This window comes from Euprymna scolopes, chromosome 2 (assembly GCF_053919585.1).
Source record: "Euprymna scolopes isolate OS-2025 chromosome 2, ASM5391958v1, whole genome shotgun sequence".
NCBI classification, from domain to species: domain Eukaryota; kingdom Metazoa; phylum Mollusca; class Cephalopoda; order Sepiida; family Sepiolidae; genus Euprymna; species Euprymna scolopes.
The window spans coordinates 198,670,246-198,697,240 of record NC_136483.1 but is presented as its reverse complement, the minus strand read 5'-3'; the positions used below and the strand labels follow the sequence as shown (position 1 = coordinate 198,697,240).

General features: G+C 35.8%; 1 long non-coding RNA gene across 1 annotated transcript; it reads left to right on the top strand.

The window, feature by feature from the left end:
- The first annotated feature begins 402 nt into the window (after positions 1 to 402).
- Positions 403 to 26,635, top strand: LOC145301547 (uncharacterized). Its single transcript, XR_013873523.1, has 2 exons — positions 403 to 1,473; positions 25,913 to 26,635. It is a non-coding gene; the product is annotated as an uncharacterized LOC145301547 (long non-coding RNA).
- The last annotated feature ends 360 nt before the right edge of the window (positions 26,636 to 26,995 follow it).

Sequence of the window (26,995 nt, the reverse complement as noted above, 5' to 3'; positions counted from 1 at the left end):
CTTAAAAACTCTGACATGTATCGTTCAGAGCACGTCAAAATTAAAAAAGTAATATTAGAATCTTTAATTGGCAATTAGAAAATAATTTCTGGTTTTAAAAGTCAAGTATTATGGTTTATTTGTGCTTCTAAAAATAGAAAACAAAGAAAAACATTAATTTCACGGTGCGGTGCGGTGCGGTGCGCCTCTGTCATATAAATCAAAACAATTGTTGGCTTAATAGATGAAGATCACGGAGTGTAGAATCGAATTATAACCCGATCAAATGTCTTCTTATTTACTTAGAGTTAGACAGTCACCAGGGTCGTTTTTTAATGTGAAGAAAACAACAACCGTACCCCCCTTCTTAACCACAGGGAAATACAGCGATTTCTGTCAAATTAATCGTATATATTTAATAAATCGTATTGTATTTCGGTAACGTTGTCAATAGGGTTGATATGCCGTAAAACAAACTCATCCAGCCAATCATGAGGCGTTTACAATATGCAATTGCGTGTTGGCATTACATGACCCACGCATGTTTTGATTTGCCGTAATGCAAGCAAACACAACAACAACACAATGTTTGACAGAAGTGGAACAGTAACACAGTCCCTATTGAATTAACCAAGATAAACAAAAAAAAAATTAAATTAAAAAAAGGAGGACGCAATGCTTGGGATCACGACCTCATGAAACTAACCAGAACATATGCTACAGTTTTTGCTACACATCATCCGGTCAGAAATCTTCTCCTCGGTGATTTCTATTGCACAAGTTTAAAGTCACAAGAAAGCATAGCAGCAAAAATGAACCCTGCGTAGGTAAAAAAAAAAAAAAAAAAAAAAAAGACAATATATTTTTTGATCATTTTAACGTGGTAATTGCTAACAATCTTTCTTTTAGGAGGAGGGTGCTAAAATGCACTACCTTAAAACGATACAGTCTTTATTTCTAACGTACGTTCGCCATTTGTTAACTGTTGTTGGGAGGAAAAACGTGTTTAAAAGCGAAAGAAACTAGTAAACATAAGCCGAAGAGGCATGAGGCTACATTACTTTACTACGGCACAAAAACAGAAAATGTGACTTGATATCTTCCCGTTCTTTCGTCTTACCAAAAAGCTATTTGTGGCCTGCATTTCGCGGAGAGGGCGTGGCTTCCGACTCTTTTTCGCGCGCTTTTTCCACACTACATGTGCGTGAACACGCCGCTCTTTGTGTGTTGCCTGAAGAAATCCTTGTTTGTGTACCGATCTACCTATTTCCCTACCAGGGCGTAGTCAGGCACAAGATCATTTTTTAATGTGAGAATAAATCTAGTTCCCTATCAAAAGAGGGGCACTGTAGATGGGGACAAAAGAATTAAAACAAATACCTGTCGGCATTCCCTTACGAAAGAGGGCATCGAAAGAAAATGATAATAAACCCTTCGCCGCCCCCTGAAAGGAGGAAGTGATTCCTGGAAGGATAACCTCCTCAGACCGAACAGGTACTATACTTTGATACTAGCTCGAAACTAGATAAAAAAAATATTTTTCTTGTTATTGTTGTTCTAAGCTGTTTTCAGTGTTGTTAATGTGTTTTTGTTTTCATGAAAACAATCAGATGTAGGGTTTGTTTTACAATCCACAGAGGTACAAAAAAATTGTCAAAAATAAATATATAGTAAATAAATTTTATCAAATGCAAGATAAGTTATTTCTCTACCTAACTGAATAAGTTTTTAGTGTTTTTATTTAATGTAAAATATTTATTCGGTTCGCAAAACAAGTTATATTGAGCGCTACCGGAGAACAATAATAAAAAAATGGCTGTGATTGCGCTTTACATCTTTGAAGTCTCGATAATGACTTGAAAATAAGAAATAAAATAAAATGTTAGTAGAAATCCACCCAATAAATGTTACGGTAACATTTATTGGGTTGGTTTCTACCACCATTTTGTTTTATTTCTTATTTTGAAGTCATTGTCGAGCCTTCAAAGACATCGCGGTCATTTTTTTATTGTTCTTCTGTAGCTCTCAATAGCACTTGTTTTTCTAACCGAATAAACATTTTACATTAAATAAAAACACACAAAACTTATTCAGCTAGGTAGAAAAATAACTTATCTTGCATTTAATTACATTTATTTGTTATATATTTGTTTTTTGACAACTTTTTCGTACCTCTGTGGATTGTGAAACAAACGCCAGATGTAAATGTTTCGCGAAGGATCGACTCGATTAAGCCCCCCCCCCTGTCAAATAAAATAAAAATAAATCCATGCACTTTAACGTCATTGTATAATGAACCCCGACTTTGTAGTCAGTGGAGTTGAAATTCTTCGCTTACATCATAAATAATGAGGAATTTTCATTCCATCGAGTATAAGGCAAGTGTCGATTTTGTATTGTAAAAATCTCGTTAATAAGCATATTTTAATTTTTGCAAAATAGGTAGAATGTTCGCGAATGGACCAGGAGGTCGGGGTTCAGTTCTCAAATGGTGCCAAAAATTTAAACAATTGCATCTGATGTTCTCATTATTTAAATCCGAAAAACATTTTTTAGCCTCGGCCGCCCTGAGTCCAACAAAGACCATTCCTGTAATGATCGATTCCTGATTTTATGGTGGGAGTTTAGTTCTGTGTAGTTCTAGGAGGTCCACCTTCCCGGACTTTGACTTCTTTCTTTGAGAAGGGATTAGTTTATCGCTAATCGCCTGAGGCGCCCTCACCGGGGAATGCCGACGAGCTGTCCAGGCACTTTTTGCAGGCTCGGAGTGCCCCTTTCTCGGAGGCGCTGACTTCTCAATCCTACTTTCTGACACTGGTGTCTAAGTTCTTGCAGTGAGAGAGAACTAAACTCACGCTACCCCTACCCTCATTACTCATTCAACATTTAAAGCAATCGAGAGGTAAGTGGCGTCCTCCCTTACATCTTGGTGTAGGGTTAATAATGTAAAGAGGTCGTTCGGCTACGGTCGAATATTTTGCTTATACTTTTTTAAAAGTCTTAAGCAACAATAATCAACAGTTAACAAGCTACAAAGAAAATGGACCTCCACCCCCCAAAAAAAATTCTTCAAAGTCTCTATCTCGAACCTCTGCGAAATATTCGAATTTGTCGCGACTAGGATCAAAGTGCAGCATCTGTTCTATATCCAGTCGATGAAAACATTTCGAGTTAAACATTTTTTTTTTTTTTTTTAATCGAAAGTGTCCCTTTTGGAGTCGCTGGATTTTCTCTACATTAAAAAAACAATCTTGTGTCTAACTCTGCCCTCGTGAAGAGGCAAGTAAATAAGGGCTTTATTGTTCTTTGACACGGCAGGAGCGTATGAGATAAACGATAGTGGCACAAACAAACAAGAATACTTGACCATTTTTTTCCCAGCAAAGAAGTTAGCAATGAGTTTCAAACTGTTAAAAAAATTTCGCAAAAAAAACAAAAAAGTTTTTTTAAAAAATAAATAAAAATGACTGATTTTTGTAATTTCGTTTACAGACGAAATTCGAGGGTAACTTTGGAACATTTAAATTGTCGATTCTGATTGTTTTTAGAGTATTTGTTAGTTTGAATTAAACATTAAGAAAAAAAACAAAAACAAAAGTATTATGGTTCGTTTGTGCTGGTAAACCAAATATGTTAAAGCTATTATCTTTAATAAACGTCCATATGTGCTAAACAAAACAATGTACCAATGTACCAATGTACCATATAATAGTGTGTGTGTGTGTGTGTGTGTGTGTGTGTGTGTGTGTGTGTGTGTGTGTGTGTGTGTGAGAGAGAGAGAGAGAGAGAGAGAGAGAGAGAGAGAGAGAGAGAGAGAGAGTTATTGAATTATTAGGTAAATAATAAGTTAATAAGTTCTGTGCGGCAGTGGATTCGGTGGGCGACAACGTTTTTGTAAATGGCTGACGAACACACAGACACAAACGCACGACATTACCCGATAATACGATGGCGTCGGAGACGGGGAAAACTGCCTATCTCGGAACCGTCCCGATCGGAAGAGACTCCGGAAAAGGTTGTTTCAGTAATGTTCTTGAGGCCTCTTTCTTTTATTGGTTAACTTGACCCCTGCCCCAGGGTTCAAGACGTGACACCCTCGATTCTCTTTTATTTTGTCATCCTCTAATTACATGATCACACGACCTCATCAATTGTGCATGGTTACCCCTTACCTCTGGTTTAATGGATGGCATCATCTTTCTTTCTTTTTTTTTTTAATTCAATTTTCACCCTAAACAAGGCACAGTGCCCCTTTGAAGTAGGGGGCTACTATTAGGGACATAATTTGCAGGGGCATTATGAAGGGAGATGAGTAGAAAGATGTTTGTTCACATTACACTTGAACTTCTGCATACCAGTACAGTTGGGAAAGCAGAATCCCGGAAGGGAGTTTCAAAATTTAACAGTTCTGGGGAAGAAACTATTGGAGTAGAAAGCTTTCTTACACCTAGGGATCTCTACTGTGAAGAGGTGGGATTTAGCTGCTTGTTGTGTTTGCCGGGGGTATTCACGTCGAAGGAGTACAAATGCTTGCAGTTCATCAGAACACTCACTATTAAAGTATTTGTAGAACAGGCAGAGGGATGCAACATTTCGTCGATGGGACAGAGGCTGAAGCCTAGATGACAGTTCAGGACCTATCAGGTTGGCGACTCTTTTTTGAACCCTGTCCAGGAGGGAGAGACAAGCAGCAGATGCACCAGCGCAAATGTGACAACAGTACTCCATACATGGGCGAATGGTGGTTTTATAAAGGTACAGGATACTTTCAGGCGCAAGTAGTTTTCTAGCACGGGAGAGAGATCCCACTTTCTTTGCAGCAGCCTTGGCAATGCTCTCAATGTATCTATTCCAGTTTATGTTCCCTGTAAACGTTAGGCCGAGGAGGTTAAAGGAAGTACTTTTGGGTGATGTGTTCTTGGCCATTGCTATTGGTGGTAGTGAAGGTTTCTTGTAATTATTGAAGGAAACAAGCTTCGTCTTGGCAGCATTGAATATGACCATCCATTTTTGTCCCCATTTCACTACAGATTGGAGGTCATCCTCTAGTGTTTCTGCCATTTCCTTAGATATGTGTTCATTCAATTTCCCGTTTTTTGTGACATCATATTTTTATGATGTCATCCAATGTGCACTGTGATAAGCAAAAGACATAGTATATACAGTCACTGTCCATCTCACAGGTCATCTATGTTTTAATAGATGACGTCATCGTTTTATTGCTTCATTTATGACGTCATAGATGATTCTCCTAATGTTTTCTAGATATTTTAGTGGGTGGCACCTATTTGGGACGTCTACCTGTTTTAGTTGATGACGTCACTACTTTGTGATATTAATTTTTAGTGACGTCATTCAAGAAGAAACATGCAAAATCCATAAAGTTTTAATAGAAGATCTGGCCTCCGAGCCAAGATCACAGTGTAGAATCTGTTCTAATGCTACACTTTTAATTTGTCCTTAGTCAATGGAAACCAACCTTCTATACTGAGACAATTTTTATTTTTGAGGAGCTGAACCCCCCCCCCCCCCCCCATTAAAAACGACCTCGTGTCACATTTTGCTTTTGTGGGGAAGCAAATAAATACCAATAAAATAACAGACGTATTCCTATTTCACTCCGGTTTCCCACCTGACTACAACTTGGACGTCTTCAAGTCCAACATGAACAAATTCCTGACAAACCGCCCCCTTAAGTAAGACACTCTATCAAATCTACAATACTATTTCATTGATTACTGTACACGCAATAACCCTTATCCCTGAGTGGCCTTCGGGCCTTGATAAGTGGTGACCCCATGTAAAAAAAAAAAAAAAATTAAAACACAAACAAATAATGTGAATGCAATTCACATACGGGAAGATTGTGGTTAAGAAATAAGTAAATACAAAAATTTTATTTCAATAATGACAAATAATAGTTAATCAATAAACCATCATTTTTCAAAACCAATATGCAAATATCATTAACCTTCATCGGATGTCCTGCTGGCTTGGAATGTTTCCACAAACAGTAGCATTGCAGAGGTTCTTATGGAGTCACGTTAGCCAGGGGAGTTTTTTTCCTTCAAGTCCAAAAATCAATTCAGATTAGACGATTACTGTAATGACCTGCTGATTGCTGTGTAATGCTGATTATATGTAGTTCTAGGAGGTCCACCCTTCAGTTTTTGCTTTCTCTTTTTTGAGAAGAGGTTAGTTTATTGCTAATTGCCTGAGGTGCCCTATAGGAATGCTTATCAAACTACTATTCAGCCTCACTCACATGCAGTGCACACATGGACACAATGCACAACACCCTTAAGTTTGAAACAGATACAGTTATCGTCCTTTATTTCCAGAGTTGCATGTTTAAACCGATAGGTGGCAATATTGATTTCCTTTCACTCTCTTTCTATCTCACTTCCTCTTTTCACCTGGGACGTCATCCGGTATGGACGTGTGGAGATTTCTTTCATTTTGATTTTCTTATGAACATATTGTGTAGCAGTCGCCCGTAATAAATTCACACGGTAGTAAGCTACATATTTTGGTGAACGTTTTTTCTTTAATCGTTGTTCATTGATTTTGCCCTTCTCAATATGGTAGACAACATCTGACAATGTTCGCTACAGCCTGGTGTCAGAGAATGCTGATGGGGCTGCACAGGCATCTTTTGCTCAGTGTGTTCTTCTGGATTGCTGACTTTTCAATTCCACTTTCCGACCTTTGTGTCACATTTCTCGTAGTGGAGGAGAAATAGATACCGCTTGTGAAGTCAAGTTGATTCACAAAGCTTCACTGGTATGGAGTGTCCAGAACACCGCTTTTCCCCACTCCCGCCACATCCCATCCCCCTAAACTGGACACAGTGGGGTGCTTCAGTGCCATATATGTCGGTGCAGTTGGACTGGGCTGGCTTTGCCTAATGGATTGAGGGTACCGGATTGACAGTTCCTGGCTGCTGTTTCCGACTGATAGTACAGGAGCCCTAACTCTTTGGTAGCGCTTAGAGCGGCTGCTCCATCAACAGTTGTAAAATATCGGGATGTTTGTAGTGCCATGTCGCGCATGGAAAGGGACCCTGCACTCATCCCCGGTGGGCTTTCCTGAGGCCACAATCCTGTGGGTGAGGACAGCTGATGGTCTACTTGTATTGCATGTCTGGTATTCTGCAAAACTACTTGTCCAGCACCCCCTCACTCACTCACCCTAACTAAATAAAATGAAATGGCAGCTCAAGCAAAAGTTACGTTTAAACCAGGACCAAACTCAAAGAAAACCAACCTGCTTCCTCCCTTGAGGCTTGCATTTACTAATATCCGCGGGCTTAGAACTAACTTAGATGATGTCAAGTCATTTCTCCTTGTAAACACCCCGGATATCTTAGCATTAAGTGAAACTAACCTTCACTCCTCCATTCCCTCTAACCACTTTAACATGCCTGGTTATCTCCCACTCTACCATAAGGACTCGGACAGACATATGCATGGACTTGAAAAAATAAATTAACAGAAATTGCAAAAAAATTTTCATTAATCAAAAACAAAAAATGGTTGTAAACATTATCATTACTTGGTGTTAAAATTTGAAATTTATGTTTTTCATATTTAGTCTGTTTTGCATGACAAACCTTTTTATTTTTTACTTAAATTCTCTTTCTCCTGATCACTAACAAATCAAACTGCTCTATTTCCCAAGTTGCCACTAAACCTAATCCAGTTCACGTAACTTAGAGGGGTCCTTGCTCCCCGCCCTTGACCCTAACAGACTCCTAAATCGATACCCATTAACACTTAAAGATTTCCTAGGCATGCTCCTGATTATAACTCCTAACCCATAACTAAGCTTCTAAGTAAATATTTACTAGCCACAGTCCTATACACAGACTTAAAGTAATCTATAATGAACAGCAATCATTAATATCTCTTTGTTAAGAGATAGTATTGCAATAATTATTACACAAACTAAACCGGCGGTACTCATTGAAATACAAACTTCCGGATATTAAGAGAAAGGCGAAGTCATCCTCCTTCGTTGAAGCCTGAAGGCAACTTACTCAAATTGTCTAAAATTCCATGCATGCGTATACAATACTACTTATCCATCTACCTATATTTAACTATACTTACAGAATATGCAATAACCTATATCTACCAGGTATAACTGTACTCCATATCAAATGTTCTCTTGTATCTATACTGAACATATATCTTATCTTTCAGTCATACTAAATATTCGGTTTGGGCACCAAATCAGAATTTCTAATAGAAAGTAAATCATACTTTAACACTTTATCCTAATCCTAAACTTACAAAACTATATCTAACCATACATTAACTCGTCTCTCTCAATCCAATGCTGTTGCAAATTTAGTTGCTTCCACTGCATGAATTTTTACCTATACCCTCTCCCAGTAAAAATGAAAATGGAAAGCATAGTAATGTCCTTTTTTAACCACGTTTGAGGAGTGAAAATCTTCTGTAGAAGTTAACCTAAATACCCGATTTCTTTAGGAGATATTAACCTAAAGAACCAATTAATATTAACTACCCATGCAGGGTCGCAGAAATACCTGGATTAGGACCCAGGCGCGGGGCGAACCCCCTCGGAGCTGATGGACCCGTAGATTTTCCCAGGTCATCCGTCTAGGAGAAGGAAAACTCTGAAGCTAAACCTAGGGGAGGAAGGTCTCTTCAGTCCTGGACAACAACCTTCCTAGAGCTGGTGACTCAAACAAATCACCGGTTGGCAAACCTAAACTGCTTAAGGAGGAGATAGGCTCTGTCTATTGCCCGGCTTTCATACTCCTTCTTTGCCTATTGGCCAGGCGTAGAGGTACTATCACAGGGACTTGTCTGAATCACACAGTGGTTGACCTTGTTTCCTGACTAGGGCAATGAACGCCGCTTTTCCCCACTCCCGCCACATCCCATCCCCCTAAACTGGACACAGTGGGGTGCTTCAGTGCCATATATGTCGGTGCAATTGGACTGGGCTGGCTTTGCCTAATGGATTGAAGGTACCAGATTGACAGTTCCTGGCTGCTGTTTCCGACTGATAGTACAGGAGCCCTAACTCTTTGGTAGCGCTTAGAGCGGCTGCTCCATCAACAGTTGTAAAATATCGGGATGTTTGTAGTGCCATGTCGCGCATGGAAATGGACCCTGCACTCATCCCCGGTGGACTTTCCTGAGGCCACAATCCTGTGGGTGAGGACAGCTGATGGTCTACTTGTATTGCATGTCTGGTATTCTGCAAAACTACTTGTCCAGCACCCCCTCACTCACTCACCCTAACTAAATAAAATGAAATGGCAGCTCAAGCAAAAGTTACGTTTAAACCAGGACCAAACTCAAAGAAAACCAACCTGCTTCCTCCCTTGAGGCTTGCATTTACTAATATCCGCGAGCTTAGAACTAACTTAGATGATGTCAAGTCATTTCTCCTTGTAAACACCCCGGATATCTTAGCATTAAGTGAAACTAACCTTCACTCCTCCATTCCCTCTAACACTTTAACATGCCTGGTTATCTCCCACTCTACCATAAGGACCTGGACAGACATATGCATGGACTTGAAAAAAAAAATTAACAGAAATTTCAAAAAAATTTTCATTAATCAAAAACAAAAAATGGTTGTAAACATTATCATTAGTTGGTGTTAAAATATGAAATTTATGTTTTTCATATTTATTTTAGAAATTATCTTGTTAGTGCTCTGTGAAAAATCTTTGCCTTGCTCAAGGGCTCCATGGTGTCCTGAAGTTTGGGAAACCCTGATATAGCACATCTAGTACTGAAACATTTGTTATAATTTTTCAAATTTATACTAATTTCGACATGACAAGTACATCATAATGTTTTCACCTGGAATGCATTGGTTTAAAAAATAACGAACGTACACAACCATCAAAATAATTTTTTGGGAAATAATGCCCAAACCATATCAGCCACATGTACATTCCCATCAGAGGAGATGATGACGTTAGGTGTTTTCAGATCTTGCAGGAAGGTATCAATGTCTTCCTACATACAGCGCCTGGTATTCCCAAATGATCACCCATCTGATACTGACTAGGCTCAATGTTGCTTAACTTTGATGTTCTAACAAATCCCATTGTGTCAATGCAATGAAATATCAGGGTATCACAGTGCTATGACACGTTGTAGGTCTAATGTAAAAAGTAAAACACATTTTTACAAGTTTTTTAATGAAATGTGCTCCAGCGAACTTAAAGAACTTGTATGCAATTGACGTGAATAAACTTCATTAACTTAACAAGCAGCAAAATTCCACCCTTTCACTGTATAAGTCGATGCTAGAAAGACTTTTCCTGTAATAGTTTCTTCCCTCAGACTGTAAGACTTTGGAATTTCCTCCCTATTTCCTACTTCCCTGACTGTATTAACATGTTGAAATGTTAATATAATACAAACAGACATCTCGCTGCTCAACTCCCTATAGAGTGTTCTTATAGGCATGGTCCCAAATAGTAGCTCATTATGCCCAGCTGGCAATAGTATGCCTTGTTTGGTGTGAATAAGAAAAAAAAAAGTAATTAAAAATGTGCCAATTTTCATTACAAATATTTCTTTTCCCGGCAAATAATTGAGCAATGGCTAAAAAAAAAAGAAATTTTTATTTTGACAAAAAAAAAAAAAAATGAAAAAGAATTTAAACTCTTTGTTAATCAACCAAACAAAAAATGAGATTCCATTTTTTTAGGCGACTACATGTAGACGGTTAAAAGACAAAAGACAAAAAAAAGCATTTTAGACTTTAAAGTGGGGGTTCATTTACACATAAAGCGGTTATAATCATCCACTTTCAGAGCAGCTAACGTTTTTAAAAATTGTCGATATAAAGATTTCCAAACTCCAAAAGATTCACGTGAAGACGTTAGAAAGTTACGTCTAAAACGTAAAAAATAAGAACTAAGATGAGAATTGAAAATGATTTTTTTTTCACTCAAAGCACTGAGATCCAAAGGGGCAGATTTATAGGGTCATTCTAAGTGAGATGTTTGTTCACATTACATTGAAATTTTTGCATGTTGGTACAGTCGTCGAAACAGGTAATAATGGGTGAAATTACAAATGCAAGGGGTGAGAAAATAAGCTGTGGACACCTATACAGAAAATGGTAGGATTTTTCTGTTAGTCAAGTTTGTCAGGAATATTTACGGTGGGTAGGTGGGTGGGGGCACAAGCAATAAGTTTTTAAAAATCACAGAGATGCAAACGTTAAAAAAAAGTTAATCTACAAAAATATGAAGATTTCATTTAAGTAAAAAAAAAAAAAAATCAAATGCCAATTCTGAATTTGAAACGTAAAAACAATCTTTTTTGCGTTTTGATGAAATAAGGCGGTCAATGGGAGATAACTCACAGCAAGCTGAACTCACTCGCTTTGGATAAACAATAAGCAATGTTTTGTTAAGTTATTGTCAACGGTCTCGAATCACGGCCACTGAGATATAGAAGGCCTATTAACTGAAAAATGCCTGCAGGCAATGTAGGTAAGATTTGTCAAACTGTCCCTGTCCATACTATATGACGACATTTTTAAAAAGAGCATTAAAACACGTTAAAAAAAGAACTGAACTTTATTCAATATAAAATATAAATATTATCTATGCAAAATTAAGTAATTTTAAAGCAATATACAATCTAATACTGATTAAACTGAATTATGAATTTATGGAACAAACAATTAAAGAAACATAAAACAGAAACAATTCTTGGCCTTCGGGATAAGATCACAGTGTAGTATCTGTTCTGATGCGACAATTCACCTTTTCTCTCCTCAGCCGATAGATGAGAAATCCTTCATGACTGAGACAATTTTTAGTTTTTGTTCCTATCCAGAGTGCCTCTTATTGGGGAGTTGAATTTTCCCCTACAAGATTATATGTTGAAATATTTTTTTCCCATGTTTTTCATCAAAATATGTAGTGTATTTTTATCAGTTACATGGTTAGGAATCCTATATTCTGTTATAGTCTTCATTTTCATATCAGTGCAGAATACATGAATATGAAAATGAAGTTCACATAACTAAAATAATCTAAAAGACAATCATATCATGATATAAACATTGGTTAAAAACTAAGAAAATATAGTAAACATCTTAGATATTAAATCAGGTGGTGAATTTGGGAGGGGACATTATTATTATTATTATTATTATTATTATTATTTCACTCACTAGGAGTTGTCTCTCAGGCCATCATCGATGATCGCTCACTAGCAGTAACTTGTGGTATTCGCCAGATTTCCAGTGTTCTCCACCTCTTGACCACTCATGCAGATGATTGCACGTTATTGCAACAGCCGTTTGCCGTTGCATCGGCCATTGGTGTTTCCGATGGTTTGGGTGACAAAATGCCTCTCCAAGGTACTAGATTTGAACTGCACACTTCCAGTGGATGAGAAAGCCTTCATGATTGAGACAATTTTATTTTTGTTCCTATCCAGAGTACCTCTTATTGGAGAGCTGGATTTTCCTGACAAGATTATATGTTGAAATATTTAAATAACTATTACTTTTAATACAGTAATTATATTTAAAGTTTTGGTTTTCTGTTCTTTTATATCCATTTTTTCCCATGTTTTTCGTCAAAATGTGTAGTGTATTTTTATCGGTTACATGGTTAGGAATCCTATATTCTGTTATAGTCTTCATTTTCATATCAGTGCAGAATACATGAATATGAAAATGAAGTTCACATAACTAAAATGTGTAGTGTATTTTTATCGGTTACATGGTTAGGAATCCTATAGTTCACATAACTAAAATAATCTAAAAGACAATCATATTATGATATAAACATTGGTTAAAAACTAAGAAAATATAGTAAACATCTTAGATATTAAATCAGGCTGGTGGTGAATTTGGGAGGGGACATTATTATTATTATTATTATTATTATTATTATTATTATTAATTATTATTATTATTCTCCTCCTCCTCCTCCTCCTCCTCCTCCTCCTCCTCCTCCTCCTCCTCCTCCTCCTCGCCCTCCTCCGAACAAAAGGAGGGTGGACCTATAAATTCACACTTATACATTCGGCCGTTCGTCTGTCCACACTTTTCTTAATAACTATGCCTTGGAATTTTTTGAAATGTTGCACAAACATTAAACATGATATGAGTAAAAAAGTAACAAAACAGATTTTCCAGGAAAACTCTAGTTGTTCCCCTAGGGGTGACTTTTGGGTTAAAATGGCTAAAATTGATACTTTTGTGCTTATTAAAAAAAATTGATGCCTTGGATTTTTATAAAACTTTCTGAAAAGTTGTAACTAACTGATTTCTATATAATTTTGTTTGTTTATACTTCGCGATAACTCTTGGGTGTACCCCAGGGGCTCTTTTAAGGCGAATAAAAACACTCCATTTTTGGGACTATTTTACCATATCTATCCAAAATTTTCTGTGTATGTCTATTTAACAGTTTTGCATGGTGCTGAACTCAAATTCAAATATTTTAAGGCCTTGGGGACTTTTCGGCTAAATGGTAGGTGAGGGAAAATAATGGATCTAGTCATTTCTTTTTTTTTGCATGGAGCAGAACTCAAATTTACATATGTTAAGGCCTAAAACTGCACCGTTTGTTCATTCACCAGGATTTGACGTCCCCTGAGGACTTTTGGGGCTTAATGGGGGAGGGGACAAATGTTGAACTTAGTCATATTTTTTATGCCTCGTTCATTGTGCACTCACGGGGGACCATGCATGCTTCACTTATTATTTCACTCACTAGGAGTTGTCTCACAGGCCATCATCAGTGATCGTTCACTGGCAGTAACCTGTGGTGTTCCCTGGAGATCAAGTGACAATAAGTCTCCCCAGATTTCCAGTGTTCTCCACCTTTTGACCACTCATGCAGATGATTGCATGTTATTGCAACAGCTGTTTGCCATTGATTTCTTGTTGGCATCGGTCATTAGTGTTTCCTGAATACCAGATTTGAACTGCACACTTCCAGTGGAGATCTAGTTAGTACTCTCCCACCTTGGTCTTTCTATCCTCCCTGACCCTTCACAACCAGTTGGTGTGGTGCCAGTGGATGTCATCTACATCAGTTTTTATTATTATTATTATTATTATTATTATTATTATTATTATAATAATAATAATAATAATAATGGTGCTTGTGCAGTGTACGTACCGTGCTATATTATAGATAGTATTTCCAAGTTAAAGTAAATTTTTATGGTATCTTTTTTTCTTTTCATTAATTTGTTGGGAGAAAATGCAGAATAGTTAGAAAGACCCCCCCCCATTAAGAATGGCTTTCTAAATAATAGCATTATTATTTCAGCATGGTGCATACACAGCACAAGTACCGAACAACAACATTTATTTATAAAATTAAACGCAAAAAAATATGTTAACTAAAATTTGATGTACTCTTTATTTTTAGTTCATATCAAAACTTTAATTAAAACTGATTTTTTAATGAATTTTTAAGATGAGTTTGTGTTTGTATGTCTCGGGAGAGAATAGAGAATTTCCTATTTCAGTCATGTAAATTATTTACAGTTAAAATGTTATAAAGTAAACAAACAAAAACATTAAGTTTTAAATATATTTTAAAGAAATAAATTATGCTTGGCGCTAAAATATTTTATTCATTGGTCGTTTTAATAAAAAAAAAAACAATGACAAAAAAAAAACTGTTGTGAAAAATGCTTCTAACTTTAAAATGTTTGGAAATACTCAATGAAAAGTTTTATTTATTATTAAAAGAACAGACTGAAAATATTCTCATATAAAAATTGTTTGTGCTGCAGTTTAAAAAATAAATAAATAAAATGAAATATTCGATTTCTTCGATAGAAATAAAAGTTCAAAAACAAGTTCACTTACTGTTTTATTTTGTTAGATTAAAATTATCCTCATGTGAAAATAATAATTGCAATTATATAATTATCCAAATGGAAAATTATTTTTTCTCTTTAGGAGAAGTATATACATTCATGAGCAAAAAAAAATGGATCAAGAGTGAAAGAAGGAAGAAATTGATTTTTCAATATTTTTCCATGAATTTTTGTTAATTTTAACTGAAAATTTCTATTTTGCAGATCATTATTATTATTATTACAGCATATAATAATAAGTGAAAAAAATAATCCTAAAAATGGTAAGACCGCATCTTGGTGAGGATATAAAAAACTGAATTGCAGGATTAAGGCAGTCTAAAATGACTTACAAGCAGATTTTTGATATTTTAAGAAAAAAAAATGTGAAAATATCTCTTTTTGCAGTGAAGCGAATTGGTCAAAGGTTTGAAGTCGAACGCTTGTGAAAAGGGGAATCTGGATCTGGTCGCCTTAAAGCATCGACTTTGAAAGACGACCACAGGCTTAAATTAACTGTTTTGAAGGATCAAAAGAAAACTTACGTTGACCATAGCGAAGAATTCAAAACAGGGCTGGAAATACTCTTTTTAGATATACAATATTTAGACGAATGGAAGGAATGGGATTTTCTTCTAAAAAGCGTGCAAAGAAGACATTTTTATCTAAGAAGAACATCAATGATAGAAAGAGATTTTTCTCGTATTATGGCAAGAAAGATACAGACTGGTTCATGAATGTTTTCTGGTCAGCTGAATCAAGATTTTGTCTTGTTAGTCATGCTCCCAATGCTTCCGAATGGTGCAATTGAAGAACTGGAGAATGATTTTCGCCAAGTTGCATAAAAACGACAGTTAAACACGGGAATGGAGAGATAATATTATGGGGAACTTTTACTGCAGCCGAAGTTGTGGAACTTATTAGATGTGAGAAGTCAATCAATGCAAAGGAATAAATTCGAATATTAGAAACAGGAATGTTACCAAAGTATTCAGAAGCTGGGAATATCTTAGAATATTATTTTTCAACATGATAATGCTCCTGCACACACTGCTAAAGTCACAAAAAATGGTTTTCTGATAATTCAATTGATGTAACATTTTGGCCAGGTCAAAGCCCCAATTTAAACCCAATCGATAATATTTGGCCATAATATCTCGTGCATTGGCCGGAATAACTTTTGAGAACAATGACAAACTGTGGGAAGCTGTGCAAAGCGAATGGAATAGCATCTCCTCTTCACAGTGTTTCACTTTGGTTGAGAGCATCTCTAAAAGGATTGATCTTTTAAAGAAATCAAAAGAGAATGCGATTCTATCCTAAGCATTTATTAAAGTAAATGTCTTGTTTTGTGTTATTAGTCTCCTTTAAATTTCCTTGTTCAATTATTCTTTGTTCAATATAGTTTTTAGTGCAATAAAATGTATAAAATTTGTTTGGCACATTTTTTTTTTTTTTGCTCACGAGTGTACATGCACGCTTGGACTACCATCATAAAATTACCACAGCCATAATCTAAGGCAACGAAAAATATTTTTCATGCCTATTAGCGTGGCCATGTGGTTGAACACAGGAAACATTAGGCATTCTTTACCTACATGTCGATCTGGCAATGACATCACGATGTCATATTCACTGGCCTCCTTCTCTCTTAATAGCCACACACACACACAACACACACACACACACACACACACACACACACACACACACACACACACACACAAAGGGGGCAGTTTTCAGCCTCGAGAGACAATGGATATACCGTGCAATGCACACAGCGTCTACCATAATGAAATACCTACCTGAGGTGACATTGGCCGAAAGGTTGTGACAAATAGCAAGCAAGATGAGAATAATAGTCTGAATACAAATAATATAAAAATAATTTAAGATGCCCGCCCCCCCCCCCAAATAATTAAATGTTATGGCTTTTTATAAATTTAAAACGTTTGAAATGTTTAAAAAAATCGGTGCTTCATAACCTATAGTCGACAATCGATTAAAAAATTATATCGTTTTAAGCCACATATTTCCCCACTGAACCACGCGCTCGAGATCAGAGGAGAGAGAATCAGAGAGAACTTTGTCATTTACAGCCTTTGATGTGTTGCCGTAGATGGTCGTGTCATCAGCATAGATGTCAATGAATGATTTAAGTATGTGTTTAGGGAGGTCATTGATGTAGATCAGGAAGAGAGTTGGGCCCAGGATTGACCCCTGAGGGACTCCAGCATTTATATTGCAGGCCTCCGATTTTTGTCCATCTACCACTACTCTTATGAGCCTATCGGAGAGAAATGATTTAATGATTGAGAAAACATTTCCAGTTATACCGTAGCTGGAAATCTTGTGAAGTAGACCCTTATGCCATACCTTGTCGAAGGCCTTTGATATGTCAAGAGCAATTGCCCTAGAAAGGAAGCCTTTGTCAAGAGATTCACTAATTCTGTGGGATATAACCGTCAGCACATCTGCAGTAGATCTTGCAGAGCGGAAACCATATTGTGTGTCACTAAGAAGGTTATTCCTGCTGAGGTGGTTGACTATTTCTCTATTTAATATGGATTCCAGCAACTTACTCATAACACACAGGAGACTTATTGGTCTGTACTGAGAGGGAGATGACTTATGACCTTAATTCTTAAATACAGGGTAAACTAATGAGGTCTTCCAGAGAGTCGGAAAGCACTTCTCCTTAAGGCAGCGCTTAAATAGTTTCGTAAGTATGGGAGCAAGTTCTGGTTGAAGCTTTTTTAACACTATAATTGGGATGCCATCAGGGCCAGTTGCTTTACTGGAATCTAGGTTCTTGATTAGCTTGGCGACCACATGCATGGATATTTGTATGTTACCTAGCTTGTTCTGTGTTATAGGAGGAAATATGGGGAGTTGATGGCCTTCGTCGCATAGGGTAGAATTAACTGCAAAGTTCTTTGCAAATAGTTTGGCCTTGTCTGACGCTGACGAGATGACCTCTGGTCCATTGATAATGGTTCGGATAGAACGCACACTTCTGTTCAGGATCGTATTTGTTATTTGCCAAAACTGGTGGGAACCAAGCCGCTGATCAGCTACCTTGGATTTAACAGACTGGGCATATAGCTCTCTTGCATTTTTTATTACTCTTTTACAGTGATTGCTGGCAGTCCTGAAAGCAGCTTTAGTCTCAGTGCATCTATTACGTTGGTAGCTATGGAAAAAGTGATTCTGTGCACGATAGCAGCAGCACATTCTGGGGAGAACCATGGCTGGCTGTTAGGTTTTTGTTGGAATTTTTTAGATGGTATGAATTGGTCTATGCCTACAATTAACCATTCGGTCAGGTCTGATACTATAGAGAACACTTCCTTTTTAAACATGGAGTGCAGAGGTAAATCAGATATGAATGTACGGAAGCTATCCCAGTCAGCCATAGAGTATCAGTATACAGTACGGTGGAGGGGTACGTCTGGGGACTTACATTTCGTTTTTATCTTAACTGATACGACGGAGTGGTCGGAGGATCCTAGAGGAGAATGAGCGGAACATGAACATAGCTCAGGGAAAGTTGAGAAAAAAAGGTCTAGGAGGCTTGCATATTGACCGGGTGTATCGGGCACACGGGTGGGTTCGCGAACAATCTGAGTGAGGTCATAAGCAATGGCAAAATCATGACAAAACCTCCCCTCATCGTCTGTCTTATTTGAATGGGTCAGCCATTCCATGTTATGGACGTTGAAGTCACCACAGATGTGGATGTTAGCCGAGGGATGTGCAGACAGTATGTGGTCTATTTTCTCAGATATGCTCTTAAAGATAGTAACTCTGCTGTTGTGGGGCCGATAGAGGGCAAATATAAATGCAGTGGTGTTAGCAAGTGCAACCCTGAAGCACATATAGGATAAATTAGGATCTTCTCTGGAGATATCCCTGCCACACGGGAAGCCATCCTTAATGTAGGCACATATTCCGTGCCCATGGCGATCTTGGGGGTCAGATTTAGCTGTTAAGTTAGAGTATCCGTTAATTATGAACTCATCTAGGGAAGTGGTCGGCCCTATTCCAGTTTCACTTAGAAATAATATTTTCGGTTTCGTCTCCTGTAATTGGGTTTCAACCTCTGGAAGGTTGGAACGTAGACCCCTGATGTTGGAGAAGGAGACCTAGTAGTAGGGGTCTATGTTGGAAGATGGGGTTCAAGGTTTAATCGAGTTTTTATTCTGGAGATATTTCATGTTGAGGTTTTGGGATTTGTGGAATAGGTCGGCATACTTGGTTAGAGCAGTGCAAAGAGGGAAAGTAAGAGAGAAAAAGACAGGAAAATTTTTTTGTAGCACACAAAAAGGTAAAGCGGTAACAATTATCCACTAGTATGGCATCGAGAGGCCCCACTAGAGACTACTGCATGGTCCAGATCCACTCACCAAATGGCAATACAGCAGTCCCAGTATTTTGCGCCTGCTGATAAGACAGCCTCCTTAGTGGTTAATCCAAGGTTCGGGTCCCTGACTATCAGGAGGATAACGCCAGCCCAGACAAAACGTTTACCTCCAGCACCCTTACTAGTGACATGGCCACAAGGACAGACAGAGACAGAAAAATTTCCGACATCTCAGACTACTGTTCACCAAGTACTACCGACCTTTAAGCAGCTTTTTCTTCATCCTTTGTCAGAAAAATCACTCATCGAATGATGATTGAGGGACAAAAAGGAGAAGCGAGAGTTACTGCAGCTGCCGATAACACATCCACTGTATTATCTACTCTCCATTTAAAAAAAAAGGGGGGGGGAATGGGTACGAGTGACTTATTTATACCTAAGTAGTAAGTCCGGTGCGAAGTTAACAATTCAGGACACTTTTGATGATAATCTCCCCTCCCATATTAATGGGTGGAAGTTTGTCGTTATCTATCGAGTTTGAATCATTGGAGTTTCACCTTATAATTAATTAAAATCCAATAATTAACTATTATCAATTTATAAAGTCTGCTTAATATTAATTTACATTAGAGTTTAGATAATTATTCAACGTTTTACTTTAGGAGGTTCGTTTTCATAGGTAACTTTTTCTTTGCTAATGGCACTGTATTATATTTCGAATGTAATTGAAAATAAGGCTAACTATATTAGATGGTTTGATTGGCTAGCCAGGAAGCAAGCATTTCCAATGCAGGCAAACATGCAGTAATAGTATATATTAAGTATACTACTTAAATAAAGTCCTAAGTTTATCTACTCTAATAGAGAATAATTTCCAGCGTGTGTTTTTATCGTTTACTTTGTTTACTTTACGGTTATTTTTAACAATAACGTTTTTTTTAAATCTAAATAAATTGGTTTCGTAAATGTTACCTTATGCAACAACAGAACACCGACCACTAATTTTTTTTTTTTTTTTAAAGGTATTTGAGGTCGCTGACAACGAATCTGATAATCAAACCTGCCGTAAATTTACCGTTTGCATGGTATGAACCCCTAGACCTTGGGACCACTCTGTGCCACTTCACCGCCCTCGGTAGTGCTCTTCTTACATGACACTTCACTGTGCGCAAACGCGCGCAGTGAAGTGTCTTATATCGCGTAGGAATCTTTCTAAGAAGAAAGTGAAAAAAAATTAATTTTTTTTTTTCCTTTGTCTTACGCAGCTTTTAATGCTTTTTTAATCGATCAAAAAATAAAGTTTTCACGAGCGGTTCGCAAAAACATAAGCAGCAAACACACGTTTATGTTTTTCGTTCTTTTTTTGGGGAGGGGGGGGGCTATTCCATTACCAGGTGCTTCTTTCTGCAGTTTAAGTAATTAATCGTTTTTCCGCAAGTAACACGCTGACATTTACCATTTCACAAAAATTCTGTTTACATTGGATGGAAAATGCCTGTGCGTTACCCATGGGAAAACGGTTAATTAAAAAAACATAAAAATATGTTTAGTGGTTATGCCCCTGCAAACCGCTTGTGAAAACGTTTTTTCCTTAGATCAATTAAAAAGCATTAAAACAACGTAAAAAAAAAAATTTGTTTTTTTAATTTGATTGACTGCTTAAAGATTCCTATGCGATATGATAACCCTAACCCTAACCCTAACACCCCACTACGCCCGTTCGCACATGAACACATCATGTAAGAAAAACAATACCGAAAGCGGTGAAATGGCACAAAATAGTCCCAAGGTGAAATGGCACAAAATAGTCCCAAGGTCCAGAGGCTCATACCATGCAAATGGGTTTACAGCGGATTTGATCACAAGACCCGTCGTCAGCGACCTCGAATACCCCAAAAAAATCAAATTAGAGTGGTCGGTGTTCTATTGCAGTGTAAGGTAACATTTACCTTTGGTTTTATTTCTATATTTTTATTATATAATTATATATTTTTATCATATAATTATTTATTTTTATTATATAATTATTTATTTCTATTATATAATTATTTATTTTTATTATATAATTATATATTTTTATTATATAATTATTTATTTTTATTATATAATAATATATTTTTATTATATAATTATTTATTTCTATTATATAATTATTTATTTCTATTATATAATTATATACTTATCGTCCTTTAATGTTTATTCTTATTTAATGTCTTAATTTACTTCTTTATTTCTTTATAAAAAAGTAAATTTTTGGTAATTGTTTGTTTCTATTGTTAAATAAAAGTTATTTATTGAACTTTCGAAATCGCCTCCGCCTTAATGCTGTTTCTGACATTTTTTTTGTTTTTGTTGTGCAAAGAAGTTCCAAAAGAAATGTTTAATTGCTTCATTCGTAGAATATTTTAATGAAATGTAAATTTCTAAAAGGGGAAAAAATTAAATTCACTTACCGCATAAAACCTTTTATTGTTTAAATAATTAATCTCACTTAAAACAAACAGTTCAACTTAAACATAGAAGAGAATCGTAATGAAAGAATCATAAATCTAAGGTATTTTTAACAATGCAATTCCGATTCCGATGCCCCCCAAAATACACGATTCTTATTAACGATTCCGATTCACCGTCCCACCACTAGCTATAAGAGTAAGGAGAGAGTGTTTTTGAGAGAGGGCACTTAAACTGGCAGAATAAGAATAGAAAATAAAAAGGCAACACAAAAATGGGTTGCTTCAAAATAGCGGCTCACTAAGGCAATGGCTAAAATCCTAGAGGAAGACCTTCAGTCTGAAGTCGAATGGGGACAAGAATGGATGTTAGCATTGAATGCTACTAAGACTAAGCTTCTTTCCTTTAACAATTAAAAGAAACCTTCTCAACTGCTGACTGTTATGGCTAATGATACACACTGCCTGAATGCTCTTAATGCACACTCCTGCATTACATTCACAATCAACATGAATAGGAACAAATACATTGAGGGCATTGCAAAGGCTGCTGCAAAGTAGGTGGCTCTCTCTACTGTGCTATGAAGTTTCTCATACCTAATAGTATCCTATATTTATATAAGGCCACCATTCTTCCATGCATTGAGTATTTCTGCCACATATAAAATCTCATTTTTATTTTTTTCATTAACGTCATTAAAAGATCAAATTCAGTCATGTTTCCATTTGTTGAAAACAATTTGTTTGACTCAATCTTGACTATGATGCAAATTTTGCCCACGTAAACAGAACCCCCCCCCCCCCAAGCTTCTTCGCAGGTCGTAAAGGGTGAGTGGAGGTAAAAGAGACCGAACCTTTAAATATGAACGATTTGATAAATGAGTGATCAAGGGGAAATAACTCCGAATGACGAATTTTATGAAGAATTTATCAAGCCAGCAGCAGAAGGTGATTCGAAAATGGACAATTTAGAAATGTTAAGCTTTATACGTTTGTCAGAAACAGACTTAGGTATTCTTCAGCTAAATTTAAGAAAAACATCCAATTTTTATTTTACAATCTTGACAAAAAAGTTATAGATGCTGTCATTCTTTTTTTTCTTTTTTTTTTTTTGCTATTATAAATCCAATGACATCAGGAAAATATGATTTTAGCAATTTATTAAAAATAATATAACTTTTTAAATTAGTTTTTCTTAATGATTCTGCATCTCAATTTGTTCATTTTTTTTTTCAGTTGATATTTACACCAAAGCTGTTTTACATCTGAGTAGAAGAGTCTGGCGTATGTGATGACCACGGGCAGCCCCGGCGGCGATGATGGTTACTTGTAGAACTGCATCCTGGGCTGCTGAAATTTTGGCAGGCAAATCTTTATTATAGAGATATTCTCAAATGTTCTAGCCACTTTGCTGTATCTCCACACATGGAAACGTACCACGTACCATAATTCTTTTATTTCATATGTGTGGGTGGTTACATCATGACGTTGTATGCTTGCGCGTTCTTCATACGTGTGGGCGGTGAAAACGATGAGTGTTATGAAAATGTTTCTGCCGAAGATTTGTTCCGGCCGTATGTGTCAGTTGCTACACACCAAAAATTAAAAAACAAACAAAAAAAAAAAAACTGGAAAAATGTTAGTGCTTGTAAAGCTAGTCAATAAATCGATTTTTAAAAAAATTGTTTTAACCAAAAGAATATTATTTAATTATCATGTCGAGAACAGTAATATAGCCAAAATTTACAAAAATTCATCAAATATAACAACTGCTAGTGTTTTTAGTTAACAAAAGTCTATCGCTATAGACAACAAATATTGCATCCATTGAAAAAGTAATCTAAAATATTCTTTTCCGAGTTATGTCCCCTACTTGTAGACTCTAACTGTCTATTTTATAACATATAAGAAAAATGCGATTTTACCCTATTTTCTGTAAAAATTACTTTTTACTTTAAATAACTTTCTAATCGATGATTTTTCGTAATTTTCGGATATATTACTATTTTCGGCATGTCAATTAAGTAGGTAATACTGTTTTTTGCTTAAAACAATATATATATATATATATATATATATATATATATATATATATATATATATATAAATATATATATATATATATATATATATATATATATATATATATATATATTTATTTACACAGTGATCACCACTTATCAAGGCCCGGAAGCTACTCAGGGACATGGGTTATTGCAAGTACATTACGTTAGTGTGGAGATTTGATGAAGTGTTTACTTAAGGGGGCGGTTCATTAGGAATTTGTTAGCATTGGACTTGAAGACATCCAAGTTGTAGTCTGGAGGGAAGCAGGTAGACGGAACAGATATATATATATATATATATATATATATATATATATATATATATATATATATATATATATATATATATATATATATATATCTTCACCATATTCCCTCTGCTTCACTTTTTGTTATCAAGTAAGATCTTTGATTTACTTGTTGTTTCATCAAATACTTTTGCATGCAAAATCCGATCCCGCATTTTGCTAATTCCTACCCTCTGATGAGAAGGAAAGTATTTCTTTGTTTTGTTTGTATAAGAAGAAAGTCTTTTCGTATCTTGAAACGATTTCGTGTAACAGATCTTTATTTAATGATGTTGGCAAATTGATTTGTCAGTAAAGGTTGTTTAAGGAAAAGTGTCACTCGTTTAAGCGTTTATCGAATTTTAGTGAAATCCGACTACGAATTCCAACTTGAATTTTTTGAGAATTAATTCAATTTGTTTAACATTTTGATGCTTGTTTGATATAGCCGACAGATTATATATATATATATATATATATATATATATATATATATATATATATATATATATATATATATGAGCAAACAATTAATAAAACATGTTAAAAACACTTTGAAAAAGAGTTAAAAACATATTTAATCTGAATTTGATTAACTTCGCTTATTTGTTTCCTTTTTTTAAACTGTTTCAGCAATTTCCGGATTTTTTTTTTTTTTTTCATTTAACATTCTTTCATTGTCAGCGTCCCAAATTATATCTTGCAAAATATGCTTATTTTTGCTATGTCTATGCTAGTTATCTCCCTTAGATTTGATGGAAAAAACAAGCGTGCAGACAAAAAGGGAAATAACTCTGTCACATCTAGAGTTATTTCCCCTCGACCAGTAAGCATGTTCGTGATTTTATATTAGCGTGACACATTTTTTCTCCTTCCTTATTTACGCCTTTTCTTTTAAGATAGGGAAATGAGACTAAGCTCTAAAAGTGTATTAGTAATCTATTTATTTATCTACATGCTTATTTAGTTAATTTTTTCGCTCTGACATTGATATTAAAAGCCTGCTTTTTCTATTAAAAATTATTAAAACGAACTTCTTCATGGATGTGTGAGCAACTGCACGAAGGTTAACTAATTTGCATATTCCTTTAAAAAATGAACTTAGATTAATTGATTAATTATCGACAAAGTGAAGTTAACGAGAAAAACACTATTTATTTTATGGTATCTTATTAAATGATTGGTTTCATTCAAATATTACAATTCTACACCGCACACAGTTGTGTTGAATTTAGGATTAAAACGTTTTAGCACACATACCTGTTTTATATATATTTATTTAAAAGTGATTTTGTCGGTGTGTGTGATACTTCTCTACCAAACTCTTCTTTGGGTATTTGGTCTACAGATTTGAAACTTGATATATAGGGTATTTGGACCTCGGGAACACTTTTAATTTAAGTTTTAGCCTGTAGAAATAGCTGTTAAGGGTTCAAAATTGCGAGAGAAAAAAAGCAGTTCCCATTGGCATGAGTAAATCGACTAACGTCTGAATATGTGTACATATATACATTTTTAGCTGACCAAAAGAACACCCTTCCCTCTAGGTTAGCACTCCCATCCTCCTTTTCTCAAGAGATTGGTATCTTCATATTTCAAACTTATTTCAAGCGTAGACGGTAGTCTGCTAGAGAGAGACTACTATAAGTAGTCTCGAAGACTCAAAGCTAAGCACATTTTATCTGTCCGTTTTGTATGGAAGCATTCTGTGTGAATCTAACACCATTTTCTCTTGTTTCATGTTTTGTATTTTATTTACAGTTATTTAACCATATTTTATTCACTTATTTTAAAACAAATTAGTTTTCTCATCATTCTTAATTGAGACGCCATTTCTACTTATACTTATAAAGGAATTTATTTATTAAGAGAAAACTTTATTTACATAGAATACTTACTTTTTTTTTCTTTTTTTTTTCAGCTGTGCGGGGCCGCTGAAATACCTGGTTTTGAACACTGACAAATGCTTACCCTTTTCAGTATGATGGAATCGTAGATCTTGTCAGGTCATCCATCTGGAAAGGGAAGGCTCTGACATAAAGCTTGCACTGCCGACTGCATGTAACTGTGCTGGGACATTGGAGATGGGAGGCTTCCTCAGCCATTGTTGACAACTTTCCTAGAGCTGGTGACTTGAACAAATTCTCTGCTTTGCAAACATACATTGCTTAAGAAGTAGGTAGCCTTTGTTTATTGCCCAGCTTCCATACTCCGTCTTTGCCTATTTGCCAAATGCAGAGGTCAGAAACTTTGCCTTGTTTCTCGATTAGGACAATAAATGTCGTTTCCTCATTCCCAATTTCTTTTCCTCATAAACTGAGCAAATGGGCTTGCTTGCATGCTAATTTTCATTCGACTGATCTGGGTCGTTCTTGTAAAGTTGTTGCTTATTTATTTATTTGCAGACTGTTATCCACATCTTCATAGTAGTAGTAGTAGTAGTAGTAGAAGTTGTTGTTGTTGTTGTTGTTGCTGCTGCTGCTGCAGCAGCAACACTATGTTTCGGCCAACTCATCCTCTGGCCTTCTTCAATGTAGTGCAGCAATAACAACGGTGAAGATGAGGATGAAAGTTTCCAAATAAATAAATAAATAAATATACAAATTACTTATCTCAAAGAATTCCAATAAAAAATATTATATAATTTTTGCTTATTGTACTTCAATTTAATTTCCCATCATAATTCCGGATAACATTCTATTTTTTTTTGTTATGTTTGGAGATTTTGAATTATCATTTTTTTCTTTGACAAAATGTGTTCTTAAATACAAGACCTTTATTGGCCATATATGTTTCTTAATGGCTTAACATGCGATATCTAACAATAATATGGAAAAATAAATAGATAAATAGAAAAGATAAAAAATTTCCGCCAAAAGAGCTCATACCTGCTGAGATGCTTAAATATTGACCGTAGGTTAAAAGCAAGCAGAAACTCAATCAACCTCACACCTAGCTGCCAATAATGCTGAACATAACACGAAGTCGGAATATTCATGAAAGA